General features: G+C 33.9%; 1 protein-coding gene across 2 annotated transcripts in view; it reads left to right on the top strand.

The window, feature by feature from the left end:
- The window catches only part of LOC100742356 (protein pinocchio), a 52,526-nt gene that overhangs the window by 17,022 nt on the left and 23,066 nt on the right, over positions 1-12,438 (top strand). The gene's annotated exons all lie outside the window — the stretch shown is intronic.

The raw sequence follows: 12,438 nt of genomic DNA, 5'->3' as shown, positions 1-12,438 counted from the left end.
AAATATTTATTAACACCAATATATCACATATATGTTAATGACAAAAAACGATATTATTTTTTGACATATAGCTGATATGATATAAAGCATAGTTTTCTAAAATATGAAATCAAATTTCTTATTAAACGATAAATAGACATTGAACTGTGTCTATGCTTTCAATTTATTTTTCGACAATTTCATTAATGCATATGTAGTAACTGTAACCCTAGTAATATGTAAACGTAAAAGTACAAAATTCACGATATTTGTGATGAAATCATGCTGGGAATACTAATTAGAATTCGTATGTTCATGAGATGGAAGTTAAAAACAAAAAAGCTTTATTAAAAAAGTGAACATTCTGCTGTTAACTTGCAAATCAAGAACAAAAAAAGAACTAGAATATTAGAAAATCATATTAGAAAACCCTGTTGAAAAACAGGAAATAGAAAGAAGAGAGAAAACGAGAGATACACAATTCATTGTAGCATAGGGATAGTAATAGGGATAGTCTTCCTTTGTAAACAAATGAAAAAAGTGCATCGACACCGCGTATATCGCATTTCTGCGTTTGTCCGTGCTTATTGTAGTCGCTTGTTAATCCAATAATCTTTAATTGAGTTAACCGAGTTCTGGCTGGACAGGAAAATCGTTTCAAGGTTCTGACTTATTGGCTCGATCACAGATAACTTAGTCCCATTGCGTCGTATAAAAAAATGATACAACATACAAATGCGAACAGCAAACTATACGATTGCCAACTAGGTAATCACTCTTCGTGTCTCCTTTCACCACTCGACTTCCATTACGAAAGACGTATAATCGGTAGATGAAATATAGTGACGTCGTAAAAATTGCTCAATAGCTAAAGCTAATATGTAGACGATGTTTATGTTTTATTCATATTATATATATTCATAAATGAATGCATACAATATGTAAAAATACAGCATAATGTAATACAGTGGAGTCTCAGTTATACGAGTCTCGTTTAACCGAAGTTCCGTATTATCCGAGATGCTTTCAACTTTATCACAACTTCATCTTTTCCGAAATTTTAACACAAATAGTACGGAAGTGTAATTAGTCAGGCATTGTGAAAGAACTTAATCAAACTTTCGACCGATTGAATACTTAATTAAACCTAAATACATGTACAGCATTACACTATTAGAAGTTTTTTATGATTTTATTATATGTTTTATGAACACTAATAGACCTTTCCGTATTATCCGAGTTTTCAACTATCCGAGATAGACCCCGTTCTATTGTATCTTAAGTAAACTTAACTTAACTTAACTTAACTAAAAGTTATATGAATTTTATTCAGAACTTTAAATCATTGCAACCAAGGTGTTGAGGTTTATCTCGGAATAGAATAGAAAAGACTGCCTGGATGAATATATAATAAAAATATATTTAAGTATAAGTATAAGTACAATGTACCCTCCAAATCCGCACGCTGGTAGCGTTACTTTACAATAGAGCTCCAAAGTCATAGGCCTAATTACGTAAACTGGCCCGTCTATACCCCATCTGTGCATGACATGTTCATAGAAAAGGGTATGAGATTGAGAAACCGTTCCTATTGATTTAGTGTTAAACAATACTCAATTGCTTCGAGGATTAAGAAAAGTAAACACTAGAGAAGATGTAATTTTTCTAGAAGTGAGAATCGCTTCAACACTAGGAGACAGGGGTAAAGCATAAATTCCTTGAACTGCAGTTTTCGTGACGTTCCAGCAACATTATAAATCAATGCGACGAGATCCATTGTTCATTGGAAAATATTTCACTAGCTCTTTCTGTCTATTCTCGTCACAGATCGATGGCAAGGTATTACATGTAACACATCTGCTGGCCGAAGAATTATACATGTCACAAAATACGATAACTCGACATCGAAACAAATTAAAGGTATAATCGAATAAACTTTCCAGAGATCTTTCGTCGTTTCTTAAACCATCTGTAAACTGTTCCATGCCTTTTTAAATTCAATGTTTGGACACTGCCGATCGTTCCAATGGTTTGGTATTTGGTCTATCGTTTAATCAGAAATGAGGTTTTCTTTACATTTTTTGAAAAACATTACTTCTTATCTTATTTAGATCATCATATTTTTGTATTTAATTTTTCACATTCATCTATAATATCAGTTCATAATACTCGTAGCGCTTCTACGCAATCGTATATTTCGTGAGATTGATAGGAAATCATTTCTCAGCTGACTGCTGATGTCTGTACATTTAAAATATGTTAAAATATTGGAATATAAAATATGTGGAATCTGAAGATATAGAAATCCAAGAGAAACGAATCCTGTTTTTGAAAACATCTTCCAACTTAAATGCGTAAAAAGTACTTGAGGTTATACGTTGTTTATGTTCGCATATTGTCGTACACCATTTACATAAAATTAGTGGCTTTTATACAACTAGATATAGGTTATGTGTTATAATATTTAATTATACAAAAATAACGGTTATCCTTCATTCTTAATTCTTCTATCTTTTCCCACGCCCACGCTGCTTGTCCACTGAATCGAAGAATATCTTCCTTGCCTGATAGGGCGTTTATCTCTACTATTATCATGGGTCATTGGTGACCCTTGTTTCGCATAACATGTCAATCTCTCTTATATAAGATGAATCATTTAACTCGCACACTTGAATAATTTTTAAATCATGCGTTAGCTAAAACTTTATTGTTACATACCAAAGCTGCATGATTTTGAAAGGCATCATAACATTTAGCTTTAAAGCATGTATTCTCTTCGTATGACAAGACATTTCAATAGTTCGTAGGTCAACTTTGTTTTTTATATAGCATATTGATCGTTTCTTTTTTATGGCAAAATTAAAAAATGAAGCAAAAGGATTTCGAATAAAAATGTATCGTTAATCAAACTCCATAATTAACGACATATTTTGTTCGCTTGTTAAACGCTTGCGTCACTAATAATGAATTTTTACCTTGATGATCTGAATCGATACTGTGCGCGCTAGACTTCTAGTTCCAATAAGTAAAATTTAGATAAATGGAGATCTATTCTTCATGGAATGGAGAACGATTCTCGGCATTGGCCCAGTTTTCCGTTTTCGTGCTCGTTCATATAAATCTTCGTTCGATCCTTGTGCATCAGTTTGTAAGGACTCACTGTAAAATGCATTCCATTTGTTGATTGTGAAGAAAGCCTTCGCGAAGTTTCAATGATCCGCGAGGATCTGATGCAGTTCACGCATTCGTTGCGAAATTAATGGTCGTAACCTTGTATCGGGATCTCCGTCTTTGTCGTTCCCTCCGGAAGGAGGCTTAAGGAGGGAGAAGTTGGAAGTTGGTGGACGTCCTTCGAGGGTCGTGCACTCGGTCGATGGTCCTGCCTCCACGTAGAAATAAGTTTCTCTCTGTTATATACATATATAGTTTCTTCCAAGTTCTTATAGAATGTATGTTTATTTCGCATTTTTTATTTGATTCTTGAATAGTTGGATGATTTGATCCTAAAGTTAGTTTTACCTAATTTGAGTACAGCGATATTCTTTCTGTTTGAACAATATACTTTTTTCCTTCTAATATTTGTTTCTAATTAATAAAGTAATTTTTTACCATTAAAATATATTATTATTTGATAATTTTTAACTACAAGCACCACCGTGTACAATTTTTGTATACATTACTGCAACATAATTACTTGAACATAATAGCTTGAATTAAACTGTTAATTATATCTAACAAAATATCCTTTTCGTTTTATTTAATACACTTTATTCCACTTATATACATATCTTCTTCAGTTTAACACCATTCGTGGAAAATTTTAAAACTTTTCCGTCTCGTTGTAAATGTATATTTTTCATTCGAAAAATACGATTTAAAAGTTCGCAGCACTTCTTTCTTATATCCGGATATTAAACCCTGAACAAAGGTACTACGAAATTTTCGAAGAAATATCAGTTATCTGATTTTCGCTGAAACACTAAGTGTACGCAGTAATATCTCGTATTGTGTTTATTCATATAAATTCCGAGAATCGCACTCCCCCGCGACCTTGTATTCACGGTAAATATTACATACCAAAAGAGCAAAAATCTTTGTGAAATTTCGTAGTAATACGTAGATTTTCGAAAAGTCAATAGGTTCTTGGTTTTTTAAGTTTCTACGGTAATTTTTCCGTTACTCCAACGTTAATACGATAGAAAGGTTGGCCAAGAAACTGCAAAACGTTGATGAGAATAGTCGTTTACATTATTTTACATTTAAGAATACTAGGTTGAATGTCAGAAACGTAAATCTGAAAATATAAAAATAACAAGAAAAAAGAATAACAGTGGTCAGGATGATCACTTCCTGGATTTTAGCGTTAAAAGATAAGATAGTGTTACGGAACTTAGTTTTTACTGATCTTCCAGCTTTACGTCTCTTTTCATCTCCACGCGATTTAAATAAAGATATCCCTCCATTCTTATTATCTCCATGTTATTAAAAATGCTTCTGATATCTTCTATCAACTAATCAACTTTCTCTACATTTTCCTCGTACAGTATCGCAATATTTTACTGCTTATTATTCATTCTGTACCGGTAAGTTTATAAAATTTCCATAAATAACACGCTCATCGACGTTGTTTTCGCACACTATGATAATGCCAGGGAATAACGTAATATAGACGGAAATTTAAATTATCGTTCCTTATTCTTGCAACTACATTATCCTTTAGTAATCTCGCGATCGATGCTCTGCGGATTAATTTCACGGCCATATGTTCGTTTCCCGCAAGTAAGAACAGGTTCTAATCTTTGGAACCTTTCCAAGAACTTCCTTTTCTTCGTCTCTTTTTTGTTGCTCACTCAACATCTTCTGCTTTGGCGGGCCTTGGCTCCTCCGTTGCCATGGATGTAGCCCTATTTATTTACTTCTTGTTTTCTTCGACGGAATGCTTCTGCTGCACACCAGTGCTCTCTGTAAAATCCTTGCCTTTTCCTTCGCTTTGATCTTCCTCTCTCCAAGCCTACCATCTTCATTCTGGTTCGGTTTTTTCTAACGACGTATTTGCATGTTTAAAAGCGACCACGCGTGCATTTAGATTTCTTTCTTAAATCTAGAAAGGTCTTTTTCGACTCGGCGGAATATTCCAGATTACGCAACCTTACAGTAACTCGTATTAGTCCTTGGATATTTTGAATATTTTCGTGATACGAAATTTGAACATTAATTAGTTTACCGTTCTTTATCTAAGAAGATATATATGAAATAAGTAGTAACTACAAAAAGTATTTGCACTGCTATTCCATAGAAAATCCTTTCAAAAAATTTCAGTTATAATTTGTTGTATTACAATTTTTATTTTTCTTTGAAGAAATCTTTCTATCAAATATTATATGATATACGGTAGATCATCAGATATTCCATTATGATGTACCGTAATTTAGGCAACTAATGCAGAAAAGGAGCAATAGTGAAATTCATTCGTTGTCGTCCTGCACCATCCGCGGACTATTCTACTTCGTCTTCTTTTTTTTATCTCTTGGAAAATTTTTAGCGATACGTGAGAATAAATTCAAATCCCGTCAAAAAAATGAAAAGGAAAAACGCACATTCCTATTGACTAACCTTATCTTTGTTTTTGGCGCTTATTCCCTGTGCGTTGCTGCATTTTCTGGTTTCTTCACCGTCGCATCAGCTCTCTGACTCTGCGTTACGAATGTGCTTCTGAGGTTGTTGGCTGCGCCATGGAATGCAGGCGGGAAGACTCGTAAAACCACCATCCACTTATATTTCAGGCTGCAGTTCCGAATGGCCCCGGTGGCCGATCTACGTAAAATTTGAGGGGCGAGAGTGGACTCCAAATATAAAATTTTAGCTTGAGGTATTCATTTATATAACGTATAACATATAAGCGGCAATCGACCTTATTTCTCGAGCTATATGCAAAAATATCCCACTGCTCGCCTTAGTTTTTAAGCTAGGTTAGGTTAATGTTAGTAGCAGTACATATTAATTTGGCCGCCGCGCTGCGGTGTGAGGTGGCCGACCAGCATTTGATTGCGTAATTACTAGAGTAGTTAAACAGAGTATAAAACATCTTTTGGGCGACCAAAGTTACAATAATCTATTTTAAGTGAAACACCCTGTACATACCGATGCCGATATCGTTGTTTTATCATCGATTATTCAACAATCAATGACAACTACTACTGCAGCGAAGGATTAAAGACTGTTTATTAATATCTCGGAAATTAATATATTCCCGAAGCTAAAACTTTATACTTGGGATACTACCCTCTCTCTTGCTTTCGCATTCATCGGTCATCGGGATTATTCGGAACTTTATCTATATCTCCTCCCTATTTTCTTCCTACACATCACAGAATTTCCTTGCAGATTTCTTGCTTGTAAATTTATGCTCCATGACCATTTATGCGTGTATTCGAGCTGGTTTTTGACACTTCCCCCAACTTTAATTCAGGTAATATTATCCGTGAAATCGTTTTGTCGCGTATTTCTTCTTTCTCTTGTCTGTTGTTTGATTTGAAGTCTCTGAAAATATTTGTACAATATTGCAATATTGCGTTGTTCAATTAGGCTGCAAGTAAAAATTTTTTAATATGTAAAGATATTCATCAGGTATTATTTAAACAAAATATATCAAAACTAATTATTTAGATTTCAGATGATATAGTATCTTATTTAGATACAAATGTCACGTTGAAATAATTATGCGTTAGTTGATTTGAGTAAGTAAGTACATTTTTCTCGAATTATTTTACTTAATATTTTGTACTGTCTAGTTGTATCATGTGTAATTAAATTAGAAATCTTATGGTAAAATCGGGACAAAGTGAAGACGGAAACAAAGATTTATCAAGAGGAACTTGACGATGCCCGATTCGAGATGAATCTAATGATAAGCGAATGATAATGGTTCACGTACCCACGACCTAAATCCCTTTCATTCCGATATAATTTATTGAGCCGTCCCCCTGATAAGACTTTCTTATCGATCACAATACAAAGCGATATCTCGATATGTGTACGTTGGAACGATAACGGTAATGGAAATTTTTCAGCCGCGTTACGCCTCCGCTTTGGTACCACATGAGATTTTCTATTCTTCTTGTCTCGAAATATCATATCAAGAGTTATAGTCAACCTTTTGTTACGTCATGAGAAACAACGAAAATTCTGAAACAAAAATATTAATACCTGAAACGCAATGATTAGATTACGAAAAGACATTCGACTTGTAAAAGATTCGTTTTGAAGCAGAAAACAGAAGTAAATCGTAGCTTTGCTATGCCACGTATTTTGCCAGGGAATACTAATATACAATTTATTGAATGACGTTAAAACATCAGAGAGTCAGATGTATAATATGTACGTAATATGTAATTTCTAACAGTAGCCATTAGTTCATCAACATTCTGAGAGAAATTCTCTTGTTTCGTATTCGTTTGGCCATATACGTGCGTTTTTCTGTTTTGCAAGATAAGTGACCGTTTTGGAGACTTGTTCGACTTGTATCTTTAACTTTAAACAGTCAGAATGATTATGATTATAAATTGCTATAGAAATGAAAAAAATACAACAGAATGATTGTATTTTCGACCAATCGCGGGGAGACGCGATCACGAGGAAACACGTCAACGTAAATTTCTGTTACGATTATAATAATCGACGCCGCGAATAGATCGATCCCCTGATTTCCGTTAAGATAATTAATTAAATAATTCCGTTAAGGTTAAGATAATAGGTAGGTGGTTGAGGTGGTATAACGCTGTGATTAACAGGGTTATAAAATTTATATTTCCAACACTTAAGAATTACACTGAGGCGTATGTATAAGTTGAGTAAGTGATTGATTTAAGGATAGGAGGCCGGTAATGACACGTTGACTATTCTAACGATGAAGAATAAGTAAGTTAAAGTGAGGATGCTGTGTCGGAGGAAAGCTAGTGATGGGTGTGTCTAACGCAAGAGACCATCGGATTTGTTGATAACAATTTTGGTTAGGAAAGTGAGGGCAGTAAACATTGCTTCTGATTGGATAAAAGAAGGTTGGTGGACTAGGAAGGGTCTTAGTCGCCCTCTATAAAAATCGCCCTGCTAGTGTGAAGTGTCTTCCCGTAGTAAACAATAAGCTTTAGAAACGATTCAGTAAAGAGATGTTTGTTCGGTCTGAAGGACCTTAGCTAGCAAATTCCTGAGATTCATGATGGGTCCTTAAGATTATTGAGGATACGCAGTAAGGATGAGCGGACATCCGGTTCCCATCTTGCCCGTGGTGTGTGGCCTGGTGTAGGTAGAGTATCGCCCGACGTAACACCAATATTAAAAAGTAGAGATTGGAGGAGGAAGCCTACCGACGTGGCTCGGGGGTGACTTGTGCATGGGAAAACCCGACTTTTCCGTTAGACACTCATCCGCTTTTTCCGTAATTTGTAAGAACGTGCAATAGACCTAAAGACTGTTTTAAATACCAGTTATAAACCGCAAATACTTGCAAGATTAAAGGTTCCTGCAAGCTAATAAGATTCGTTTTATGGTGGGGCCTTAGGTTTATCGAGGGTCTGTCGAATGGGGCTTGGGCTCTGACGGTCAGACACTGCAGGACGTCGCACGGACCATTTCGCGACGTAACAATGATTTTATTCTAATTTAATACTAAAAGAATATCGGAGGTTTATACAGAACACGAAAAAATTGCCTTACAACTTGCCCCAATTGCCTAAAAATTTTTTTACAAGTTTTCTTCTTTTTTTCTCATACTCTAGAAACATTATTTGAATGATTTGTGAGCTAATGTAACATATTGTGCCTTCGCATAATATTCGTTTAAGCCATGGTTGATTCACTGCAACAGAAGGCACTTCAATTAAAACCAGTGTAAACTTGTTATAATGGAAACAGACGCAAAATCATGTAATTCAACATTATAAACTCATAAATTATACATTACCAGGCATACATTCCTATAAGGTAATTTGTAGCGAAGTGTAAATTGTTATTTAGATCCTACCACACGTATCCTAAAATATATTTTATATTTTAAAAGTTTATTTTGTTGTGGTGTAAAAGATGAAAAAAAATAAACGATTATATATAAAAATGAACGGTTCTAAAATTGAAAAGTTTTTTATTTTTCTTGTTGTTTATCAAATTGAGTATTCGCAACAATATTTCCTCCAGATATGGTTATATTTTAATAAAACTATCATCACACGCATTACACGAAATGCATTGCAACGGCGATTGCAGCGGCAACAAAATATTAACAGTAAATTGTTATTAATATAACAATAAATTTTTATAATAAAATAACTATTAAAAATAAAAATCTACCGATAATGTTTGGCCATCAAACTGGCTGGGTTTACAATTATCCTCCTTTACGCACGGTTCCATCGAATTACATCAGTTTAAATTATTACCCTCGATATCCCTGTAAGCAAGGACATTCCTAAGCAAGTATGCTAATCGGCCAATTATCTTGTAAGAACGATTTTTTGTCTGTCGACTATCGATTTCCATTTTTCTTCTTGCAAGTTACTTCCCAAAATGACAGATATTGTTTATATCATAATTTAGTCTTATGCTATTATCTTTTAGGATAGGGAATAATATACAGTACATAATATATCTGCGATATAGGGGTTACTGTTAATCCTCCGTACATAAATATATCTATCATCTATTAGGTATATGTTAAAAAGTATAAAACGTAGATTATTAAAGAAATTTATTAACATGAGCAGTGTTACAGAAATTAAAGAAACAAACTTAAAATCTAAGAGATGAAATTATTAAGATTAGAACGCAATTCTATTTATTTTTAAATCAGTTTTCAGTTTCTTAATGTAGTCCATGCCATGCATTTAGGTTATCGGCAATATGTACCAGAAACAAAATTTTTCATTACGCGAATAAATTCCATCCTTCGATTCCATGTTTCCACTAGATAACCATAAAAAGGAAAAGGAGTCAAGAATTTAGCACTATTGAATGGAAGAAACAAGTTACATTTTTAAAACTGCGTTTCTATTTATCTTTTATTTGGCTTCAAATACTTGTTTCTTTCTTGCACCTTGTCACTTTTTTTGATTTATTAGAAAAATGAGATACGAAGGGAAGACTAATCACATTTAATAGGAAAAGTAGGTGAATTAATTTCATAGTAACCATCGATACAGTTTCTCAATACTTCATTCAAAAGTTTTAATAAATAACTCTCAATGTCATGTTAATGAATCGATAAGTAAAGAAACAATAATAAAACGTGTTGGAATCAATTCCATGCCCGTTTCACGCATTAACTCCTTATGAAAAACCGTTAACCTTGTTCCAGCGACAAGTACAAATACTCAGGGACAACTCATTTCTCGTACGACTTTGATGAATCATAATCATCGCGCGAATTTACCTGCAAATAGGCTAAAAAAATAGGTTACGTAAAATTGCTAATGTTTTGAAAGATAGTTGTATCGCGAAACGGTCGATTTTATGAGCTTTATAAGCGTGTAAAGTAATTGTGTTTACCGTGCCTTCACGAAGCTGGCTTCTCTTTCGGTTGAAATTGTTTGGTCACGACTATTATCGTCTTGTCTGACAGATAAAAGAAAGAAAAAATGTTAATGGAAATAATGCAATCAACTATTAAGCCATAGATCGATATCACTATTGGTATTTAATGTTATTTTTGTTACCTAAATTAAGAAGAATTTACAGTTAACTTAACGATAATTAATAACACAAATATTTAGTAAATCCCATATTTGTGTTTTTAAAACAATCTTCAATAATCAGGTTTTTCTTTCTATTACAATACTATAATAATATAACCCATAATAATAAAACATTATTTTATAAATTGCTATATTCTTTGTATAACGCGATAATTAAAAAAGCTACTAATATAGCAAATTGATTTTACTGCACACATATAAAAAGAATTATGTACCTATAGGTGAAGCAGTGAAGTGCAAATAAAATAGTGCATAAGGTATTGGTTAAAAACTTTAAAACTTTCTGTTCAAATACTGTTAGATTCACAGGAAATTTTGTCTCTTCCCTTCTTTAAACTAAATGCATCGTGCGACATTGATTTCATATAAAAGTGTGAACCAACTTTAGAAGTGCAGCCTACAGATTTTCATTAGGTTAACATCGTGAACGCTGACGTCACGCAATTAATCGGTTTTCAATTTTCACGGTGTTTCAAGCAAAAAGCTTGTGCACGCGCGTCGTGCTTTCGCAATTAATTTTTTTTGCGTCATAGTGCAGTGAGAACACGCCATTGATGTTGTAAAAACGGTCACAGGTAAACTTTCTTCTTCTCCTTTAAGTTTTCTCCTCCCTTCATCGAGGTCCATTCTCCGTTTATTTTATCTTCATTCATCATCGATGTCTTTAATGAAATTTTATTTCTGTAAAAGATAGGTGCGAGATGAAGAGATATCGCTGTTGTGTTGTTAACGACGCATACAGTTATTTGTTAAATTTAAAATCATACAGGGTGTTACAAAATAATATTGAACAGGGAATAGGTGTTTAATCAAATTTAAACAATTGATAAGCAGTCCTTAATGATAATTTTAGATTGTAAAACGCAAGTGTTTTCACAAACTCATTACAGGAATACTCGATATAAGTTACTTTTATAATCATAGTAGAAATAACTATAAACAGTATAATCGTATTATTTAGCAGATTTCTGCAATCATCACAAGGAAGTTTTTATCAAGTTGCGATAATTTGTAGCGATTCAATCGCCAATAATTTTCGTGAATGGTTAGTTCTGTAATTTCTAGAACAACGTTGGTCATTCTTCTCCTCAGGTCCTCGAGCGATTGGTTCAAGACCTGGCCTAATCGATTAACGTCACTGGGAGGCAATTCGACATCTTGAAGACTGGCTCGAACCGGCTTCACTTAAGAACAGCGTTAAGAACACAGATCACGCGATATTTCGTCCGTATGCACGTGCAGTCAACAATCGTTTGCGACACTGTTTAATGAGGTAACCACGGAACCAGGAGAACATTCCTCCGAAGAATGGACCGCGACTTCGTGTTTACGATATTGATTACGCGACGTTAGTACGGCCTGAGTTTTATTTAGATGTCGGGTTCTCATTATGATTAGGGCGTAAAGCGAATCTTCATTTGGATTACACATTGTTGTTACGCAATAGAGAAGACATTGATTGGTGCAAATATGATTATTAGTACGAGTGTGAATATTCTAGAATTGACAAGTAATCGTGGTGATTAGACACTAATGACAATGGTCTCAGGGCCAAAAACGAATCCGCGATCAATAAATAAATAAATAAAAATTTTTTTTTAAATTTTTTTAATTTTTCCATCGAGACAACGATCTACAGTGAGATCCGTTATAACGAGACGTGATAAAGTGCACGCGTACCGAGCGAAAGTTCAAAGTGGATTTTCTCGAAAAAAAA

Source organism: Bombus impatiens, unplaced genomic scaffold (genome assembly GCF_000188095.3).
Source record: "Bombus impatiens unplaced genomic scaffold, BIMP_2.2 scf_1283, whole genome shotgun sequence".
Lineage (NCBI taxonomy): Eukaryota > Metazoa > Arthropoda > Insecta > Hymenoptera > Apidae > Bombus > Bombus impatiens.
The sequence above is the reverse complement of the archived record's forward strand: the minus strand, read 5'-3'. Positions and strand labels throughout refer to the sequence as shown.